Source organism: Choloepus didactylus, chromosome 12 (genome assembly GCF_015220235.1).
Source record: "Choloepus didactylus isolate mChoDid1 chromosome 12, mChoDid1.pri, whole genome shotgun sequence".
Lineage (NCBI taxonomy): Eukaryota > Metazoa > Chordata > Mammalia > Pilosa > Megalonychidae > Choloepus > Choloepus didactylus.
In genome coordinates, this window is record NC_051318.1 from 6,568,191 (window position 1) to 6,590,923 (window position 22,733).

General features: G+C 45.2%; 2 long non-coding RNA genes across 10 annotated transcripts in view; one reads left to right on the top strand and one right to left on the bottom strand.

Annotated features, from left to right (window-relative positions):
* LOC119507057 overlaps positions 1 to 6,623 on the top strand; it is a 117,714-nt gene extending 111,091 nt beyond the window's left edge. For 3 of the 6 annotated variants that reach the window (XR_005211119.1, XR_005211121.1, XR_005211120.1), the window contains 2 exons: positions 2,928 to 3,222; positions 6,456 to 6,623. This is a non-coding gene — a long non-coding RNA (uncharacterized LOC119507057). Of the gene's footprint in view, positions 1 to 1,079; positions 1,909 to 2,927; positions 3,223 to 6,455 lie in introns of those variants that run through there. The other 3 variants (XR_005211122.1, XR_005211123.1, XR_005211124.1) reach the window with 2 other exon arrangements.
* Positions 6,624 to 13,134: 6,511 nt separating this feature from the next.
* LOC119507056 lies at positions 13,135 to 20,457 on the bottom strand. Of its 4 annotated transcripts, XR_005211118.1 has the most exons (6): positions 20,022 to 20,457; positions 19,268 to 19,491; positions 18,675 to 18,775; positions 16,094 to 16,223; positions 14,224 to 14,352; positions 13,135 to 14,103 (listed from the first exon to the last, which is right to left on the bottom strand). It is a non-coding gene; the product is annotated as an uncharacterized LOC119507056 (long non-coding RNA). The 4 variants fall into 4 exon arrangements; XR_005211115.1 differs by having other exon boundaries at positions 19,268 to 20,457; XR_005211116.1 differs by having other exon boundaries at positions 14,224 to 15,066; positions 19,268 to 20,457.
* Positions 20,458 to 22,733: the final 2,276 nt, after the last annotated feature.

Consider the following 22,733-nt stretch of genomic DNA (forward strand, 5'->3'; position numbering starts at 1 on the left):
GCTAGTGGGGGAAGAGAGCAAATAAACAGAATACATGGAGGTAGCAAAACACGTGATATTTTCTATTCTATTCTGTTCTCAGAGTGTGAACTTGCAGAGACACAGGCATGCTCCATAAAATCAAGGAAACATTATTTTTGTGATTCAGGTTGTTGAACCTTTATTCAGTTGGCCCCTTGGGAATATTTTATAAAAGAATGAGATCTGGGGAGCAAAACTAAAGTGAAGCAAGAGGTTGGATCTCCTTGTTGTTGCTTCTGGGATGCCTTCGAAGGAAGCTAGACCTGAGCAAACTCTAAATGATAAAAGCCAAATGGGGCTCAGTTTCCCCTCTTGTGTTCTTCTGGGGTCTATTGGGCAATAAGGTGGGGGCTTCCGTAGGGTGTGAGACCTTGAAAAGGTGAGAGCGTGACCAGAAAGCAATTACAATACCTGGGAGGTAATTTGTCGACAAAAGAAAAGGAATATTATCTTGCCAAGAGAATCCTTCTATAACATAATCAGTAATTTCTTCAGGCAGAAACCTGAAGTATCAACTTGTTTTGTTGTTCAGAGTCATTTATTGCAAATGACAGCCCTCAGCTTAGAAATGGTCTTATAGCCCTAATTCCTGTTTGTTTCATGATAAAATATATTCTGGAAAAATGTGAAAGGAAAAAATTTAAAAATTCTATTCAGTAACAACATGCTTTTATCTTCATGTCTGATGTTTAAAAATGGGTCTCTCTACTTTTATGTAAAGCACATTGATTTTTTTAAATCAGATAAACCTAATGTTGAGAATATAGCATTAATTCTTTTTTTAAGATTCTATGGTATATCCACATATTCTAAATAGAGTTGACATTATTCAGTGTTTATTTTTATTATTCTTGAAGCAGCAATCTGTAAAAGGGGCATTAAAGAAAATACAAGAGCTAAAAACAGTCATCATTTTTGCTTTTGGCAATTGGATTTTATAAGTTTGTTGTACTCAAACACATAATCTTGAAAGTGTCATTCATATACCACTATTTACATTGTAATTTTAATATAAATAAATATAGCCCCATGGAAAAATATAAAACTCTGTAATGACTTCAGGCTTACTACAGTTGAATTGCTTTTCTCTAGCAACGAATTTTTATCTCTAGTTACGAATGCGGTCTTTGAAAAGGGTGGTAGGTCTACATGATTCCTCATAGGCTCCCACCCCCTAGGGAGCACCGGGGTTGTCCTGTAGAAAATGTAGGCCCTTTAATGAGGTATTGCCCAAACCCAAAGAGCAGACATACACTTAAAAAAAAAAGAGAATTTCTTGCTCCAAATAACTTTTCCTGATATTAATCATTGAATGTTATTCTATCAAATCCTGCAAATTGATCTATCTTTTGTAAGCATGTTTCTCCGGTAAAGGAACAGAGATTCTGAAATCACCGTGGAATATGAGCATCATCACCAAATCCCAGCAGATACTTTTGATTCCTCTTCCCCCTCTCTCCCAGCATCAGAACCTTCTAACCCACAAGCCAACCCTGGATGCACACGCTACTTCTTCTGTATTCCCCCCTCTTGTTTACTGAACACACCCTGCCTTTCACACCTTGGGGAGATGAAGACATGGTTTTCCCTGACTTCTCCAACACGGCAAACTCTTCGTCATGTTCAAGAGCAGATCAGAGGCTGCTTCTTCTGTTGAGCCTTCCCTTAGTCCCCCAAGCAGAGTCAACCAGTGTAGAATACTTTGGGATGGCCTCTGTCAGTGCTCCGATAATGTTCTATAATTTTGACTGTTAGCTTCCTGAGGGCAGGCACCAAGACTCCTTCTTTGTTTCCCTAGTACCTGCCAGAGTGGGCTCAATATATTTTAATGGACTGAATAGATGAATGGATGAAATAGGCATTCTATAATTGTAACAACCATGTGAGGTAAGCCATAGAGTTATTACTTTGATTTTATAGAAAGTGAGGTTAATAAACATTAAATGATTTGTAAAGATTATACATCTATTAAGTGGTAGACAAAAACTAAGACCAGAAGTTTAATCAAATAATTTTTCTAGCACATTAAATTTGGGATGTTTGGTTGGTTGGTTGTTGTTTTATTTTTGTTTCTCAAAAATTTTTTCCCATGATTTGATTTGACGGTTGGTGGTTTGGAATACTTATAGGCTACAACAATGCTACACAATAGGAATATAATGCATGGTAAAATGTGAACCAAGTAGGCACTTTAGAATGTTCTATTAGCCTCAATAAAAAATTAAAAAGAAACAAGTGAAATTAATTTTAATGACATTTTATTTAACCCATTATCCAAAATATAATTTCAACATATAATCAAAGTAAAATAATATTAATGAGATTTTACAGTCTTTTTATGCTGCATATTCAAAAATCCAATGTGTATTTTAACACTTATGGCACATCTCAATTCAGACTAGCCACATTCTAGTGCTAAATAGCCATGCATGCTAACGGTTACTATTATTGGAGAGCGCACGTTATAATGTCTTTTTATTAGTCACTTTGTGACTTGCTGTTTGGTGTGTCCCTGTGGACAGCAGTATCGGCTGGACCAGTTCCCAGGGGTGAGAAAGAGGATGTCAGGATGGCACTGCTAGTGAGCATCGTGAGCCAGCAGTGTGGTTTGTAACCTCTTTACCCTCGTCATTCTGACTTAAAATACTTGTAGAGATTACTGATTCCTTTAATGGATTTATGGAAAGCATTCCTACCTTCTTCTGCAATCCAAAATATTATTTTTCTGTTTTCCATTTCTTAATTCAAAAGTAAAGAGCTCTGTTCTTTTAGGAGGCAAGACATGTGCATGGGCTTTGGAGACAGAGGGGCCTGGGTATGAGTCTAGACTGTGTCACTTCCTAGCCTTGTGATCAGGGCGGGTTATTGCACCGTTTAAGCCTCATTTTCCTCCACTTTGAATATAGATAACCGCGTGCCTCTTTGCAAAATCATGATGAGGACTGTAGGCGAGCACAAAGAGGGTGTTCTGAGCACAGCACCTGCAGGTGGCAGCTGTGACACATCGTCGTCGCTGGCAGTTAGCCTCATGCACAGGTCTCCTCACTGTCTTCCACCTACAGTCCCTGTTCACTGAGGACCCAAGGGGCACGTGGAAAAGCACGTTCAAGGTGAACACGGAGCCATAAAGGGAGATCAGAGGAGAAACCAAGGCGTTCTCACTTTTAATATATAAAGCTCGTTTTCCATGTGCAAACTTGGGTAAGTCACATTCTGTTTTCTCAGAAAAAAAATGTGAAAAGAGTTTTGTTACACTACTAAGAGTACTATGGCATCGTAATATAACAAAGATTCCATTTATATATATAATATGTAATTACTTTGATTATATAATTATGTATCTATATATTAAGTATATGATTATATGCTGATTATATATGAATTTTGTGTTATATAAATATAAAAATATAAAGATATTTCATTCAGTTCGGTTTTATAACAAATATACCATTTATTATTCCAAAGGGAAATTTACAGATACATAAAAACCAATGTAATGACTTAAATGTAATAAATCAAATAAAAAGGAAAGTAATTTATAATTAAATAATTATGTATTAAATATATAATGCTCAGCTTGACTATATTTGAGGATATGAAATAGATACTTCTAATGAATAGTATTCATTTAAAAGAAGTATGACTATCAGAAGCTGTTTGGGAGAAGATGAAAATGAAAGAGAGAAGATAAGGATGAATTAGAATAAAACCAGGGTTGGATGAGTATTAACAGGTAGACTCACAGTGTGTGATGACAGAAGAAAATAACTTTAATTGAAGATTAGGCAGCAGAACAAATTGTGGACTATCAGAGTGAAATAAATGAGGAAGTTTGACATTCTTGCAGATGAGCTGGGCTTTTTTTTATGGATGGGGTTGCAATAATTATTACCCTGGATTATAGTGTGAGACAGAGTAGGCACAAAGGATGACCAAAATATATCACCTTCCTTAAAATCCCATCACATGGTAATGCATACAGTTAGTCTCATATTGAAAAAGACCTTAGAGATCATTTCCTTCTGTAGGCAACAGAAAATTGGAGATGAATTAGAAAAAGAACCTCTGCTATAACAAGTTATAGAGAAATTGTGTGATAGATCCATGGGAACAGTATTGAAAAACGTAGGTACCCCATAAATAAACAGTTTTAATATAAATGGGCATGTTCAACACTTTATAATAAGAATGTATGTATTCACAACAAAAACAGCAGTTACAAATGCAGCTTAATCCTGATACATTAAATTGACAATCCCAATATCATCAATAGCATTGCCCTGGTTGACATGATTTTCTGCAGTGGAAACAACTCTTGATACAGATAGAACCAAAACAAGGCAGAGCCTTCCCCCAATTTACATAGTAGTTTCATTGCTGGAAAATTCAATGTACTGAAATCAGTGTAAAAACGTTTTTGCTTATATATGTAAAGTGGAGTTACTTATCTGATAGGAGATTTGGAAATCATGTAGAATGCAGGACAATTCTTCATTATGCAGGGCTGTCCCATGGTTTTCAGGATAGTCAGGATATTTTATGGCCAATGGCCACTGAATTCCCATAGAAGCATCCAGTCATTGCAGTAAACAGAAACGTCCTCTCCCCATTTTTTTCTCCAAATGCACCCCTCGAGGAGGTGTTTCATTTCTGCTGAGATCCATTGGGTTTGGCCCGGAGGGAGAGCACCCTGGCCATGCAGGGCTTCCTGCCTGGGCGCACTCCCGTGGCAGTGTGATCGAGGTTGGGGAGAGCCTGCAATGGGATCAGATGCAAGTTTGCTACCTGATCCTTCAAACCCATGGTGCCCACCTTCACGTGCCTGTTCTGACAGCTCCAGACAGTTCAGATGGTGATGGGCACAATGCTTCTGATGGCTTTGAAAGTCTCTCTCCCAGTAGGAAGCAGGGCACAGGCTGCCTCCAGACGTAGAGAGGCTGCACCATTTTACATACCCATTAGCAATGTATAAGGGTTCCAGTTTCTCCACATCCTTGCCAACACTATTATTTATCTTTTTGATTATAGCCATCCTAATGGGTATGAAGGTGTATTTCATTTGTGATTTTGTTTTGCATTCCCCTAATCAATAATGATGTTGTGCATCTTTCCATGTGCTTTTTGGTCATTTGTATATCTTTTTTGGAAAAATGTCTGTCCAAATCTTTTGCCCATTTTTAAATAGGGAATTTGCCTTTTAGTTGTTAAGTCATACAAGTTCTTTATATATTCAGCATTTACATCCCTTATCAGATATATGATTTGCATAAACCTCCCTTTCTGTGGGTTATATTTTCACTTTCTTGATAGTGTCCTTTGAAGCACAATTTTAAAAAAATTGGGGAGGTCCAGTTTATCTATTTTTTTTAATCTTTCGTTGCTTGTGCTTTTGGTGTCACTTCTAAGAAGGCTTTTCCTAACCCAAGGATGAAGACTTACTCCTAAATTTTCTTTTAAGTGTACTAAAGGTTTAGCTCTTTCATTTAGGTCTCCGATTCATCTGGAGTTAATTTTTGTGTATGGTGTAAGGGAGCAGTCTAACCACATTCTTTTGCATATGGATATCCAGTTGTTTCAGCAACATTTTTTATAAAGAATATTCTTCCTCCATTAATTGTCTTGGCATCCTTGTCTTTAACTCCAGTACTGTGCTGCTTCTGTCATTTCCTCTCCCTGACCATCAAATGCCCTCATCATAATCAAACCACATGCCCGTCCATCATCACACCGCGCTAGTCTTTCTTCCTTCCACACTTTTCGTACATGCCTGCAGTCTGCCTGCCGAACTCTTACACATAAGACCAGCTCAAGTGGAATCTACCCTGTCTAGTTTGTGTAGCTTTACCTCTAGCACATTATTTATTCCGTTAAAAAGGTTTTACTTTTCTCACTAGATTATAATCTAAGTACTGATAATTCCTTGGCTGTTTTTTCCCTCTTTTTTATTCTCCCATTCTTTTTCTGTAAACACCTGGCAGTTTCTAGCACATAGTAGACACTATGGATATAAATCTGTTGAAATGAATTAATAAAAATGGCCTTCTCCAGGAATTTTAGTCTATAAGAAACTCAGGAAGATCTTAAAGAAATCAAGCTTCAATAAATATTAAGGTTAATGAAAAAGGAAAACTGCAGCCAATGGCAAAAAAAAAATCATTTTCTCGTGCTTCTGATGAATTTCCTGCAGATTTATCATTGCTATAGACTTGTTAAGAACCAAGAAAGCTAGAGAAAACTTTATAGGTCGATAAAATGTTTTGTGAGCTTTCCTAATGTATCTTACAGACTACGTCAGTGTGAATATTTCAAAACTAATTTTGTTAATGCCTATCTCTCATTTAGTTTTTATCGCATATTTAAAGAAGATTAAGGATATTTTAGTTGCCAATCCACACCCACTTTTAATGCATATTCTCTTGGCCCTTATTTTTAAGGAAAATTGATTTATAAAGGCATTTATGAAACCAACACTGCACACAACCATCTGAAATTGAGGTCTGCAGAATACTACTTCGAACAACAGAAAATACCAATGAAATGAGGAGGGAGACACTTTCCCAAAGTCCAATTCTAAAAAATAAATAACATGTTTCTTGTAAAAATTTTCTTTAATTGATGTTTTTAAAAATGTGGATTGATGCACTTGCAGCAATCAGTGAAACAATGTACAGTTGTGTAAAGTGAAAGCTAATCATCTCCTCTCATGTTCCTGCACCCACTGCCCCAACAACCACTTTTGCCCAGCATGTTTTGTTTTTATTCATAGTATTCTCTTCTCTTACAAATATTTACATAAAAATAAACATGACTCACATTGTTATTGCTATGTAACAAATCAGCCCAACATACAATCACTTAAAACAACAATAAATCACCATTTCTCACAATTCTGGGGGAAGCTGGACTGGCTGGAGCTTCTTTTGCTGCTGGGAGTGCTGGCTGGGGACACACACTGCATTCTGGGAGTTCAGGGCTGGCACATCCGAGATGGCTTCACTCTATGCCTGGCACCCCAGCTTCCTGCAGAACTCACGCTGCTTCCTTCCAGATCCAGGGCTCCAAGAGAGTGAAGACTGAAACCACTAGGCATCTTAAGGGCTAGGCTTGGAAATGGCACGTTTCCACTTCCCTGGTTTCTGTCGGTCACATCACACCAGCACAGATTCAAAGGGTGGGGGAAAGACAGTCTACTTTCCATGGGAGAATGAGTATGCACACAGGGGGATGGGAGGGGTTTTCCTTAGCCATCTTTGCAGATAAGCTTCCCCAAATGTCATGCACAGGGGCTGGCTGGCTGGTTCACTTTGTTGTTTGGTTTTTATAAAAAGGAAGTATACTATACATATTACTGTACAACTGTTCTTAATCATATATTATAGAATAAATGTTATAGCTGTTACGATCATTAATATCTAATTCTAGCTTTCTTCCCTCTAATTTCTTAATGCTTATCATCCACACATAAATGTATAAATTTTAGTGCACTCCCCCCTTTTACTTTTTGATTGCATTTTAATTATCCCTTTCTCCCTACCTTCCCAGTCCCCTCCCCCACCACACATACATTTAGTTCCCCATTGATCTTACCTACATAAGGAAATCCATGTTGAAAATTGATGTTTCTCTCCAGAATTTTAAACTTAAAGGTCTATGTCATTGTCTGTTTTACAAAAATCAGGTCATATTATGCACCTTTTCTTCCTCATTTAAAATTTTGTCATGGAAACCCCAACCAAGTCAACTTTTATAGTTATAGTTTATTCATTCTTTCTCTCTCTCCCTTCCTTCCTTCCTTTAATTTATTCTCTGCTGCCATTCTTTTAAAAATATTATTTTTTAAATATGTAAAATTACTTTTAAATTAAACTTATTATGAGATAATTGTAGATTCATATGCAGCTGTAATAGATAATACAGAGATCTCAATTACCCTTCCCCCAGTTTTCCCCTATGGTATCCTCTTGCAAAGCTATAGTTCAATAGCACAACCAGGATTTCAACATTGAAACAGCAGTCAAAAGAGAGAACATTTCCATCACCTTATCTTTTCTAAGCCACATACACTCCTCTCCTGCCCAGGGAGGAAGGCTGGGTCTGGGGAGGAGGGGGTTCCCTTGGTTGAAATTTGTGCTTCCCACATTGTTCCCCGAGCTGACCGCTCCTTGATCCTGAATTTGTTAGTGCTGCCCGGCCTGGTTAGTTCCGGGTGCACTGGAGGACAAGTTCCCTGTATAGCAGATGGTGCCGACTCTGGATGCCTCCCTGTGCCCCAGCAGTGTCCCCGCCTACACCTTCACTGTCCCTACCCGCCCAGGTACTGCCCCATTGCCCTGGCCCTGCCCCAGCGGCTGGCCAGCCTCTCTCGGGACATACCATTGGCTGCACCCCATTGGTTTGAAAAACCTGGAAGTGTGCATATACACACACCTACACTCACATGCACACAAGCCTGCACTCACACACATGGTGAATACTAGGCAAATGTGCTGCCCCCACGGCCTGCTCCAGTCCCGGGGCTCATCTCCCCTGCCCACGGTCCCAGCCGCAGAGGTTAACTGAATTCAAATCACCAGCCCCATGCATTTTAAGTTTCTTTACTTTGCAAATGAGAAAGGTTAGTTTATCTCCCTTCCCGGGTTGCTGCCCCATTTGGGAAATTTAAATGATTCCTAAGTCTGTGCCAGGTCTTTCTGGTGAAGAACATGCCACATCTGGGCACCTTAAAACAGTAAAGTTTGCTCCCTCACAGCACTGGAGGCTAGAGGGCTCGCGGGCGGCGCCCCCTCCGCAGCCCCGTAGGGGAGGGTCTGTCCTGACCCCTTCTAGCTTCTGGGGTCCTCTGCTTTCTGCTCCTCGTCCCTTGTCCGTCTATGTTTTCTCTCTTTATAACAACACCTGTCAGGGTATCGTGCCCACTCTACTCCAGTTTGACCTCTCAGGACTGGGTTCGGACTCGGACGTGCCTTTCTGAGGGTCATGACTTATCCCACGGTGGCTCCGAGGGCTGGTGCGTGCTGGGAGGTCACAGGACCCTCCCTGGTGGCTGCAGGTTGGAGACGTGGGACTGTGTTTCTCCTCCGGGGTCACCACTGGTCGCAGGGTGGCTCTGGCCGTCCACGCAGCCCCCAGGCCCCTGAGCTGCCCTCTGTGGGTGGAAGTCACTGCCTCCTGCCTGCTTTGCTCCTGGCCCTCACCCTGGGGTGATGTCCTGTTTCCCCAGGTACCAGAAGGAAGGCGGGTCAGTTCACCTGCGTTTCTCCCTGCATCGTGTTGCATGGTGAGTGGACCCAAGGGTCCTGCCCTCCAGCCACCCACCCTGGGTCCCCTCCCCTCCCCCAGGGGAGCAACCGCTTGCCTAGAAAGGTTGCTGATGCCTGCCAGCCCCTAGGAGCATCACGTCCCTTGGGGAACTGCAGGACATGCTCAGACAAGTCCTCGCTTGAGCCCATCTGGGTACTAGGGCACACAAGCTCCACACTTGAAGCCATGATGGGAGTCTGCGCCACCAGGGCCCCAGGATGGGCGCATCACTCTCTCCTTCCCTGGCCCAAGTTTACCTTGCTCCCCTCACCCTGGCCCACAGGTGAGTCCTGTGCACTTAGGGCCCCTGAAGGCCCTGGGCTGGGGACTAGCAGTTCCCCAATCCAAACCTACTTTCCCTCTGAGAGATCTCGGGGTGCAAGGCACAGGCAGGAGCCGGGGGACAGAGGCATAGCTACCTGCACCTGCAGTTCAGGCCCTCCACGCAGCGTGGCCAAGCACCTGGGTGGGAGCTCCTCCGGGGCCTGGTCCCCAGGTCTGCGAGGCGCTCAGTCATCGCTGCATGCATCTTTCTGGAACCGGCTCTTTCAGCCTCGCCCGAGGCTCCCTAGCCCGATTTGGGCCCGTCCATGCACAGCTGCTCAACTCTCCGAGCACAGATGAAGCCTAGACATGGGAGGTGGAGTGGCCTGTGTATTAGTGAGGGTTCTCTAGGGAAACAGAATCAATGAGAGGTGTCTCTGACTATCAGATTGTAAAAGTGACTCACGCAACTGTGGGTATGCACGAGTCCAAATTCTGTACAGCAGTCAGCAAACTGTCAACTCCAAGGAAGATGTCCGTTGAACTCCTCAGGAAACGAACCGGCAACTTCGAGGAACTCCTCAGGAAATGCTTCACGACTATGGCTCAATATCTTAAGCTGTCTAGGCAACTGACTGTCTTCATTAATTTATTCTGGAGCTTCTTTTACTCTTTTACCTAGGGTTTTCTTCTTGGTTGGATTTTTTCTCTAACCTCTGGTGTTTAGTTCAGCTTATTCTAGACGTTTAGTTTAGATTCTGTTTAGTTGATCAGTTTTTCACCTCTTGTTCTTCTGTTTCTTGCCCTGCCTCTATGCAGCATTTTTGTGAGGTGATCTCCTCAGATATGGTCAGCCCCAGTCAGGGTTTCCTAATCCAGAGAGGGCCAGGTCTCGGGAGGAGGGTATGGGCTTTTCTTGAAAATGAGACCCTCCTGTGCGGCCTTTAGACTCCGTGCTTCTCCTATGCTGTCCAGGATGTGGCGCTTGCCAGCCCGCAGTACGACCACCAGTGTAAGGATGCGGGAGCCTTGCAAGTCAGATCCCTTCCCCCATCCCGTAGGCTTTCCAGATTGAAGCCTCTCCAAAATTGTCTTCTCACGTGCTATGTCTAGGCCTAGGGCTATGTCTGGGGCTAGGTCTAGGGCTGTGGCTAGGGCAATGTAAGGAGTAGATATAGGTTAAGGATTGGGATAGGGTTAGGGAAAATGGACCTTTCCCCAGCCCAGCTTCATATGCCCATAACGGGCCTCCTGGGAAAGGGAACACCCACACCCCACTCCAGGGTGTCAAACCAGATCTCCGCCCCCAACACACAGGCTGCCCAGACTGAAGCCTCTAAGAGTGCGTCTTCTCGTGTGTCGTCCTAGGTCTAGAGCTAGTGCTGGGACTAGGACTAGGGCTAGGGGTGGGGCTATGGCTGAGGCTAGGGCTAGGGTTAGGGTTAGGTCTAGGGCTATGAGAGGGACATGGATATTCATCGGGTTAGGGATAGGAACAGATTCAGGGATAAGGGTTAGGGTTAGGATTAGGGATAGGCCTAGAACCAGAGATAGGGTTATGTATAGGGATGAGGTTTTGGTTAGGGTTAGGGTTAGGGTTAGGGATAGAGATAGGGTTACCAATAGTGTGCGGCTTAGGTTTAGATTTAGGGTTATGGTTAGGCGTTAGGGTTAGTGTTAATGTTAGGGTGCATTTTAGGTATATGATAGGTTACGGATAAGGTTAGGTTTAGGATTACAGATAGGAATAAAGTTAGGATTAGGGTTTGGTTTAGGACTAAGGTTAGGGATAGAGATACAGATAATGGTACTGTTAGGGAAACAGTTTAGGTTAGTGCTAGGGTTAACCCCAACCCTAATCCTCATCTTATCCCCATCCATAAACCTAACTCAATCCCTATCCCTAACCCTAACCCTAACCCTATCCATGTCCCTACAATACCCCTAACCCTGATCCTAACACTCACCCTAACCCTAAACCTATCCCTAACCCTCTCCTTTCCCTATCCCTAACCCTCACCCTATGCATATACCTATCATATCCCTAACCCTAACCCTATCCCTATCCATAAATGTATCTCAATCCCTATCCCCATGCCTAAACCTAACTCGAACCCTAAACCTATCCGTATCCGTATAATATTCCTAACCTAAACCCTAACCCTAACAGTGTCCCTATCTCTATCTCCATTCTTAACCATAACCCTAAACCTAAGCTTCACCCTATCTGTAAACATATCCCTATCCCTAACCCTAACCCCAACCATATCCCTATCCATAACCCTATCCCTATCTTTAACTCTGACCCTGACCATAAACTTATACCTAACCTAACCACAACCCAATCCCTACCCTTAATCCGAAACCTCACCCTGAAGCTCTCGCTATCCATAACCCTATGTCTATCTATATCCCTATCCCTAATCCCTAACCCTAACCCTATCCATATCCCTATCATATCCCTAACACTTACCCTAACCCTGTCCCTATCCATAAACCTATCTCAATCCCTTTCCCTATCCCTAAACCTAACCCTATACATATCCCTATCATACCCCTAACCCTAATCCTAACCCTAACGCTAACCTTACTAAATGTATAAACCTATCTCTATCAATACCCCTATCCTTAATGCTAACCCTAACCGAACCCTAATCCTAACCCTATCCATATCTCTATCATATCCCCAGACCTAAACATAACCCCATCCCAAACCCTATCCCTAACCTTATCCTTCTCCATAACCCTATCCTATCCCTAACCTTAACCCTAACCCTAACCAAAACCTAACTCTATCTCTAACCCTAAACCTAAGATATCCATAAGCCTAAATCTAACCCTTACCGTAACCCTAACCCCAACCCTATTCCTATCCATATCCCTATCTCTATCCTAATCCCTGCCCGTAACCCCAACCCTAACCCTAAAACCAATTATCCATAAACCTATCATTATCTCTATCCCTAATCTTAACCCTAACCCTACATCCAACCCTAAACCTGACCCTATCCCTATGCCTATCTCTAACCCTAACCCTAAACCTAACCTTAACCCAATCCATAACCCTAAACCTAACCAGAACCCAAACCCAAAACCTATCAATATCCCTGTCATTTCCCTAATTCTAACCCTAACCCTAACAATAAACCTAAAGCAAATCCTGACCCTAAACCTATCTCTAACCCTACCCGAAACCTGAACCCTAACCTATCCTTATCCATGAATCTATTCCTATCCCTAACCCTAAACCAATGAATATCCATGTCCCTCTCATAGCCCTAGACCTAACCCTAACCCTAGCCCTAGCCTCAGCCATAGCCCCACCCCTAGCCCTAGTCCTAGTCCCAGCACTAGCTCTAGACCTAGGATGACACACGAGAAGACGCACTCTTAGAGGCTTCAGTCTGGGCAGCCTGTGGGTTGGGGGCGGAGATCTGGTTTGACACCCTGGAGTGGGATGTGGGTGTTCCCTTTCCCAGGAGGCCCGTTATGGGCATATGAAGCTGGGCTGGGGAAAGGTCCATTTTCCCTAACCCTAACCCTATCCATATACCTATCACATCCCTAAACCTAACCTTAAGCCTAAACCTATCAGTATCCATAACCATAATCATAATCCATAAAAGGGAAACCTGGGTAAGATCTGGCCAAATCACCCGGGCTTGCTAGCCTGCGAGGTCCACCTACATCCCTTTTTCATGGGCATAGCGACTATTAATGTTTTACAATTTTCTGCTCTTGCACCTTCACCCACACCTGAATAATAATGTATTTCCCACTTAATAACTTATTGGGAGCACAAAGCAACCCTGTTACAGACAGGGAGGACTGGAGGAGGCAGCTCATGTTTACAGAGCTGGTAAGTGCAGAGCTTATATTTTGACACCTCTCATTTGATGGACTTTCCCCCCTTCACCAATGCCCTCTTCTCTTAGTTATTTCCATCTTAACTTAGACATCAATTCCTAAAGCCGAATTCTCAAGTCTGCCCTCACTAGGCCAAAATCCCCCATCATAGAGTTTCCTAACAGTGTCTATCCTTGAAGCAGCTATTCCACTCTATACACAATATTGAAGACATGTGGAGAACATGTCCCCTAAACTTCACATCACTGGCAGGCGGCACACAGTCAACACAGAATGTTGTTTAAGGAAATGAAGGTGGCCTGGCTTTGGTCTGCAGAAAAGCCTTGCCACTCCTCCTGACCACCTGGTCCAAGAGACCTTCCAGAAAGGAAACAGAGTCCAAATGTAGCACCCAGAGATGCTGCAGACAGAAGAACTTGGAGGTGAACTGGCCAACGTACTGCTCGTCCTTCGCTGGAGAAATAGCAGAAGAAACGTGGATGTGGGAGAGGAGGAGCCTGTGCAGGCTGACCATCTGATCCAGGTGAGGAGCAAACCATCCCAGGGTGATTGACTCCAGCTGCACCATCTGCAAGATTTTCCTAAAATTTTGGATTGGTATGGCAAAAATCTTGAGCACAGTTGTAGTAAATCTTTCCTCTGCTTGACCACCTTAATGAGGTAGATGAGGAATTAATCAGGGATGCCCTCCCTGAGGCAAATGTCAAGAAGCACCTCCAGCAGAGCTGAGGGCTGCTTCTCCTTCCCCTCCTGGAACCCTCCAGTGTTTACCTCTTAGTCATGGGATTGGCTGCCCCTGGCTCCATCAATGGGAATGCACAGGTTGCAGATCCAGACCGAACATTCCAGAAGTCCTGATGAGCACGCTTCCATAAATCCAGCACGTATAGTTTCCATCTCCTGTGAGACAAACGGGATTGGCTAAGACACTTCGAGATCAACACAGAAGACGACTAATAGGGTCAAGATATAGGCTAAGACAACCAGACAGCAGCTCTTCCACTTCCTGCTTCTCTCTGGGATTCTTCCACATCCCCACTTTGAAAACCTTTAAGTACCCCTGGGAGAAGGGGAATGCATGTTCCTTCTGTGACTCCTGCATTTTAATTTGCTTCCATTTCCAGAAGCCCTTTCCCTAAGTGAGCCTTGCGATGGCTCCAGGCCTCCCCAAACTTCCTCATGGCACCCTCAGAGTCTCTGGCCCAGCCTCTGGCCCTCCCTGATTCTCCCTGACCCCACCTGTTTTTTGCTCTGACTCCCCTGGCCCTACTAGGTGACCTAGATCACCCTCATCTTGGGTGAACCTTCTGGGCATCGATCCCATCAAGCACAGTATGTAAGGTCTCCTGGTGAAGCCACCGTCGCTTCACTGTCCCCTCACTAGGGCCCCCAGTGGGAGGCAGACAAAGGGCCAGGCCTGCACCATGGCCTTCAGTGCCTCACAGTGTCTCCCGGTGAAGGCTGCCCTGAACAGTCTCAGGAAGAACTCCGCAGGCAGCTTCTCCAGTGCTGTAATGGCCAAGGCCTTATCCTCAGCAGGCTCTGACTGGCTGGTTCCAGAAGCCCGGGTGGGGCCTGGCTGCTCATCCTGATGAATCTGCTTTGAAAGGAATTCTAGGGAAACATCCATGGAACAAGGTGTCCTTCACAGGCCAAACACAAACAACCCATCTTCCCCTCCATTCACAGAGGAACCAACTCAGGGCTGAAGTTACTGCTCTGGCAATGGGGGCAGAGAGTTGTGTCCTCAGTTTACCCCACTGATATTCTGCACTCCAAAAAGTAAAGTGTCTCACTAAGCACCGAGGAGACAGGAAGACTACCACTGGCCCCATCCCACTATCCCAGTCATAAGTGAGTCCAGATTAGTCTCCATCTGGACCCACCCTTTAGAAGAAAAGTTTCTGATAATCACTCAAGGGGCTAAAACAATGGGAATGGGATGGAAGGATCATTTGGATCAGCATAGCCTACACTCTGTATGTTCCAACAAATAACCAGGCTGGGAAGGATTAAGGGAGAGCCAGAAAATGGATGCCATTATTTTTCATTTAAAAAATCGGAAAGAGGAATCAGAAGTGGTGTAACAATTACATAGCACCTGATTATCGGAGATGACACTAGGTTTTAGATGTACATTTCAATGCCTATTTAATTAACATATATTAGGATCACCATTTTGGAATGGAGTTAAGGAGAATAAATATTTCAGATCCAGAATAAAGGCATCACTCTTGAAAATATCCTGTGGAAAATTTCTTAAGCTTTTTAAAGGAGGCCAAACTAATAAAATCACAAAGTCATAAATGACAAGAAATATAATTTCTGGACACAAAACTGAATATTGAAAATGTCAGTAAATAAAATCCCAAACAGTAAGCTGTTATACATTTCATAATCTCTTCTTCGTTAATAAATAAGTATTTTAAACATTCATAAGGTGACGTAAGTCCAAACACAAATCAAAATATTTGGGATGAAGTAAAAACAAAACTGCGTTTATAAGCCAAAGCAAAGCCTGAACTCTGTTCACCTGCAAAGAAGAAAAAGGAAAACCGGGCAATCGCGGCCTGCACCCCTGTGGAGACTCTGGCTGAGGGTGGCAAGATGGTGGTGTCCTCAGCCTGAGGTTCTGACTCACCAGCTCGAGGCACCTCACAGAGGACCACAGCGATGATGACAGCACACAGGACCCAGGTCCCTCCTCTGCTCCTGGAAGCTTTCACAGTCCTCTCTGTTCACACCTCCCTCTTCAGGCTCCTAGCTTCCAGCTGAAAAGCAATATTGTTACATTCCTGAACCTCCAACCTGATTGCTGGGGTCTTTGGCTTATCCAGATTAACTAATGTGATTCAGTGACAGACTGAATCACTCATTAAGCTAGGGTGAAAGTCAGGGTCTCATTGATTTACTCAGCAAAAAGGATACCCCCAAATCTGGAAGACTAATTGTTGGGGACTATTTGGGTCTGTCAAAATGGCCAAAATGCTCCAGAGTGAAAACAGCTTCAAGGAAACAGTGTGTCACCCCCAAAGAAACCAGAATTAAAAGAAACAAACAAAAACCTCCATTTTATATGAAAGCAAAATGTGAAAAACAGGGAAAACTGTGTGTGTGCATGTGTGTGAGTGTGTGCGCACGTGGAGGGGTATATATATGGAAACTCTACTTACTGAATAATTTTTCTGTAAACTTACAACTGCTCCAAAAAGTAAAGTCCATGAAGAACTGTAATGAAAATATCTCTGTGTATCAAATTATCACTTCTACTTTATGTTGCCATCATGTGCTCATTCAGGGAGGAACAGAGTTCATATATAGAAAAATGAAAAAAATCATAGAACTAGGATTTGTTTAGTATACTGTCATTTAAAACACTGAGAATTAATGTGTTTTATTTCTTTGTGAAAAACGTTATGGAGAGTAATGCTTGCTGCTGTGTATTCGATGTTTAACTTTTGTTATGGAGCACACATCTTTTCCTTGCTTGGATGAACTGTCATGCTCCTTTCTAAATTTGCATCAGCTTCCAACATTTTATCCGTTGCCCTTTTAATGTTGTGCAATATTTCTGAGAGTACTTTTAATGTGATGTTGCCGCAGCATCACTTCATCTGGGACATCTTCATCCTTTTCTTCACAACCACTTTCCTCATTTGTGCTTCTATGTGAGATGGGGAATGTGAGCCTGAGACGGAAGGGGCAGGACCCTGTACTATGAAGATGGGGTAAAAAAAAGTTCCTCTATGTGGCAGAGCCTAAAAACAACCAAAGCATTTCAGCTTCCTCCCCCAAGTTGTGGGAAGCGGACAGTGGGCTTAGACAGACCTTTCCCTTCCAGCTACAGTAACTGAGGCTCTGCATGAGGAGTCAATGCACACTGAGACGCTGGGGGAGGGCGCGATGGGAACAGGGCTCCTGGGACTGGTCCAGGGCCCAGGGCTCCCTCCCAGCCTTGCACTTATGCCAGCCTGCTGCAGCTGTGCCTTGAGAAGTGCTAGAAGGGGGACATCCCACTCTCTATCTCTGTACGGCACTGTGGACAAGGTCAACAATGAGAAGGGAGCCAGCAAGTGGGTGGTGTTGCCCCACAGTTGGGTGCTCACAGAGTTCTGTGCTCAGCGGAGGGGACTGCAGGAGGATGGGGGTAGTAAATACTTAAAGGGGAATCAGGACAGGCTGGTGCTCCCTGATACAAGGCACCTCAGCTCAGGAGCTGTCCTCCCAGTAAGTGAGGCTCAGAGGAAACTACTCCCCACCTCCACCTCCTTGCTAGAAGTAAGCAAGGATCCTACCCTGAGCAGACCTCATCAGCAGGACCTGGAACTATTCAGAACAGATGGGGCTGGAGGCTACTCCCACATGTGAGACAGCAAGAGGAGAGGAGAGCCCAGGGCTGGGGCTGCGGGAGGCAGAGCTCTGGGGTGTCTCAACCATGCCTGGGCTCTGCTCTGCTCTGCTCACCTCCTCACATTCTGCAAAGGTGAAAGATGCTAAGGAGGGGAACTTCTGGGCACCCAGAGCTGATCCTCTCTTCCCTCCTGCCCAGGCTCCCTGGGGTCATGATCCTGACCCTATCCCTCTCTGCATGTTCCCCTCCTCTCAGGGTCCTGGCCTCAGTCTGTCCTGACTCAGCCTCCCTCAGCATCTGGGGCTCTGGGACAGACAGTCACCATCTTCTGTGTAGATGAAAGCAGCAGATATAACTGCCATTGTCACTGGAAGCAGCAGTGCCAATGGCAGTTATAGCTAGGTATCCTGGTGCCAGCAGTGCCCACAAACAGGCCCTAAAGACTTAACACAAGGGGTCGTTCTCAGACCTAGGGTTCCCAACTTGATTCTCTCCCTCCAAGTCGGGCCACCCCCATGATGCAGCTGCAGGACAAACCTGTGCATTCTCACTGCTCCCTTGCAAACAGCTCCTTTCCCACTGAGCTCCGAGCCCAGAAGGAAGTGAGCCCAAACCCCACCTGACCTCACACATGATCCCCTGCCTGGCCCCCCAAACACAAGGTTGAGTCTTTGGTGTCTGATGCCCTCTGCTCTTTCATCCTGAACATGACAGTGGCTTTGGAATGGACACCCTAACACACTGCGGTTAAGAGGGAGCAGACAAAATGCACCTGCTTCTTCTTTCCCCCGCCAGGGGCTCAGCAGGCAGACACAGCCTGTCTCCTCAGGGACACCGATGGAGGGAGTGGCAGCTTAGGGGGCCATCTTACCTGAAGACGTCTTCTGCCCACTCTGGTTCAACTCTGACTGGCCTCGAGTCTTGCAAGACTTCATTTCTCAGGTCTCTTATGGTTTCAGTGTCCCGTTTCCACTGAAGTCAGAGTACAGTTACCAAGATACTCAGCAAACAAAAAGATTGTGTTTTTTCCACATCCATTTATAAAGCAATGGTCTCTTGTGAAAACCTCTGCTATCAGGACTGAGGTAACTGAAAACTAAGACCTAGTTCTGCCCTTTCAGTGTGTCCCTCCTCTTTGTCCTTCACTCTGAGCTCTGGGTCCTCACTGGCTGAAACAGGGGACAATGTGAGTGACACACCCTACACCCATCACAGGTGACTGGCTACTGTCCTCCCACCCCGTCGTGCCCTTTGTTCTCTCATCAGGACGCACCTCTGTCCCTCCAGGAACAAGGCCTTTGGTGAATTTGCACCCTGGTCCTCCTCCCCCATTCTGCCCCCCACTTTCCAGTATGGCAAGACAGCCAGACGGCGAGGGCCAGGCAGTTACCCCGTTAGCTAATGCGATCAATCAATCAATACACATGCGCCACTTCAACGACCCACAACTGCGGCTCCTCTTACCAAGCGGAAGCCGGGACCGACCCGAGCGGAGCGCATGATCCGATTCTGCCCTCACAGGAACCGACACTGTGAAATCCCCATTTTATAAACGGTGAACAGAGGCCCAGGAGAGTCACCCGGGTGCAGCCGAAAGTCACTCCGCGCAGGAATGGAGGAACTGGGGTTTGCCCTTACGCAGTTCTCGTCCCATCACCCCTCACCGGGGCGATCCCGTCGCTCAGGAGCTGAAGGGAAAGAATGCGGCGCCGACCCCGCGCGTCCCCGGAGTTCAGCGAGAGGGAAACACCGTCAGCGCCGCCGGCGTCGCGGGTCCGACCACACCCGGTTTCTCCTTCCCGAGGCCACATCTCACGAGAGCTTGGGGGCTGGCACGGGGTCGCCCCGGGAGCCCGGCAGGGGTTTGTGACGTGGCGGGGGCGGGACCATGGAGGCGCCGCCGGGAGGACGGTGCGCGCGGGACTGAGCCGTCCTGGGGTCCCGGAAGCGCTGGGCTTGGCGTGGGGGAGGGGAGAGGAAGGGGGTGGGCAGGGCGGGGCGCTGAGAGGTGGGGTCGGGGGTCTCCCCCATGACCACACCCGCCAACTGCGCGGCTCCGGGCTGCGGAGGGCGAGGGCGAGACGGGGCCCCCGTCCAGGCCTGCTCCTCCCTCAGATGTGGGGGTGCTGAGCTCGCCCCAGAGCCCCCGAGCCCCGCTCCCTCCTCCGGGGGTCGCCGCCCTAGGCCCGTGAGGCCTCCGCTCCGCGCCGCCCTTTACCCCGCGTTTGCCCCGGAAGCGGCCGCCCGCGCTCCGCCGTCGCGACGCCCTTGGAGTCGCTTCTCTGCGGAATGTTTCTCCTCAGCCGCCCCCTGGACTTCTGTTCTTCGGCCGTTTCCACAGAAGGCAAAACTCCCCGCCGTGCTCTACGCGGCCTCCCGCAGCCCTGACGACCACTTCTCGTTTCTCTGGCCCCCTTTTTACCGCGCCAGCAAATCTCGTCTCAGTCACCCCGCGGGGGAAACTCGGCCTCGGGAGGGGCTGCGGGAGCGGCCGAGGAGGGCACCCGGGGCGGTGCGGCTGGGGGGACGCTGAGCCGGGAGGGGGCGGCGGGGCGGGAGCGGGGTCCCCCGAGCTGCGCCCCTTCGCCGTCGGGCCTCGGGTCTGCGGCCACCAGGGGCGCAGAGGCTGGCCCGGGGCTGTTTGAACCCGTCTGAGTCGGATTTTGGCACCTGCTTCTGCGGGGTCCGTCCTGGGGGCGGGGAGTCAGGCTTTAGGACAGATGGGGAGAGCAAGATGGGTGAGGGTCCTTCCCTGGTGGAGAGAAGAGGCAGGAGTGGGAGGAAAGTGAGGGCGCCAGCCCTGTCATCCAGGCCGGGACAGGAGACTTCTTTGGGGCCTATTGGGATCTTACTTGGGACCACTCTGGCTTGGGAAATACTCAGCGTGGTTGGACTGTGCACTGTGTTTTTGGAAAGAGATGGGAGGGAGTGTGGTCGGGTACGTGTCCTGTCATTTCAAGAGACCCCAGATCTTTTAGCGCAGGCCATAGGACGGTCCTAGTGCCCCCAGAGTCGTAGCAGGTTGTCAGGCTGGCTTTTCTTTGTGGACCTGCCCTGCTTTTCCCCCAGACATGTTCCTGCTTCTGAGCTGCAGAGCTTCAGTCTCGCAGCTACACAATGAATGAATAAATGAATGGATGGATGGATGGATGGGTGGAGTGAATGATTGAATACATGCATATAAATGAGGCCATTGCGTTTATCCTCATTAGACTTATAAAATGCAATGGCCAAAAGCAAAAATGACTGTTTTTAGCTCTTGTATTTTCTTTAATGCACCTTTTACAGATTGCTGCTTCAAGAATAATAAAATAACCTCTGTTAGCTGGGAAGGCACGTGGCTGGTGTCTGCTTGGTCCCAGGTTGCATTTCAAAATGGTGTTCTCCAAAATGTTGCTCTTGGCGTATTTTGTCCTCTCTTAGCTGCAGCTACTCTTCAAAATGTCACTCTCAGTTGCTCTCCAAAATGTCACTCATAGCTGCACTGCATCTGGGCCCATGTGGCTCTTCTTAGAGTACTCAAGTGAGCCAGTAAAGACCCACCCTGAATGGGTGGGGCAACACCCCCATAGAAATAATCCAATGAAAGGTCTCACCCACAGTTGATTGAGTCATATCTCAATGGAAACACTGAACCAATAAGTTCCAACCTAATCAACACTAATACCTCTACCCCCACAAGACTGCATCAAAGATAATGGCATTTTGGGGGACATAATACATCCAAACTGGCACAGTGAAGTATTCCATAAACATTAATTATATCTCATTGGTTGATGATGTTAGTGAGTTCTTTGATATTCTTGCTGATTTTTTGCATTGTTGTTCTATAAATTGGTGAGAGATGGGTGATTAAGTCTCCAACTATAAATATGAATTTGTTTATTTCTCCTTTCAGTTTTATCAATTTTTGCTTCACAAAAATTGTGTGGTGCATACACTTTTATCTTTATATAATGTCCTCTGTCTCTGGTAATTGCCTTTTGCTGTATTGTACTTTGATATTAATACTGCTGCTCCTGTTTTCTTTTGATTAGTATTTGCATTATGTATCTTTTTCATTCTTTTACTTTCAATCTGTCTATATTATTATATTTAATGTGAGTTTCTTATAGATAGCATATAGTTTGGTCATGGTTTTAAATTCATTCTCCCCATTTTTGCCTTTTAATTGATTTACTTAGTCCGTTTACACTTAACATAATTATTCATGTTAGGGTATAAGTCTGCCACTTTGTATTTTTGTTGTCTGTTTATTCTCTCTTTTGTTTCTCTGTTTTCTTTTTCTTGCCTTCTTGTGTGTTACTTGATCGTATTTTAGAATTCCATTTTGATTTTTTTATAGTATGATGGTCTCTTTATAGATTTTTTAGTGATTGTTCTAGGTATTGCATCATACATACATAATTTATCACAGTGTACTTGTGTCATCAGTTTACCAGTTCAAGTGAAGTAAAGATCACTTGGCTCCCTGAACATTCCTTTAATCAACCCCCTTTGTAATACAATTGTCTCAAATGTTTTTCAGTATACATTTAGAACCACATCAGACAGTGTTATAATTTTTGCTTCAAATATCAAACATAATTTAGAAGACTCAAAAGAAGAAGGAAAGACTATTATATTTACCCATATTTTTGTTTGCCATGTTCTTCTTGCCTTCTTTCTTTTATCATTTCCTTTCTGTTTAGAGAACTTCCCTTAGCCATTCTTTTCGGGTAGATCTGCTGATGGCATATTCTCTTCATTTTTCCTTCATCTGAGAATGTCTTGATTTCGTCTTCATTTCTGAAGGATATTTTTGCTGGGTATGGGATGCCAGGCTGACAATTATTTTCTTTCAGCATTTTGAAAAATATTGTGCCATATTGTTCTGGTCTCCATGGTTTCTGTTGAAAAATTTGCTGCCATTCAAAATGCTTTTCCCCTG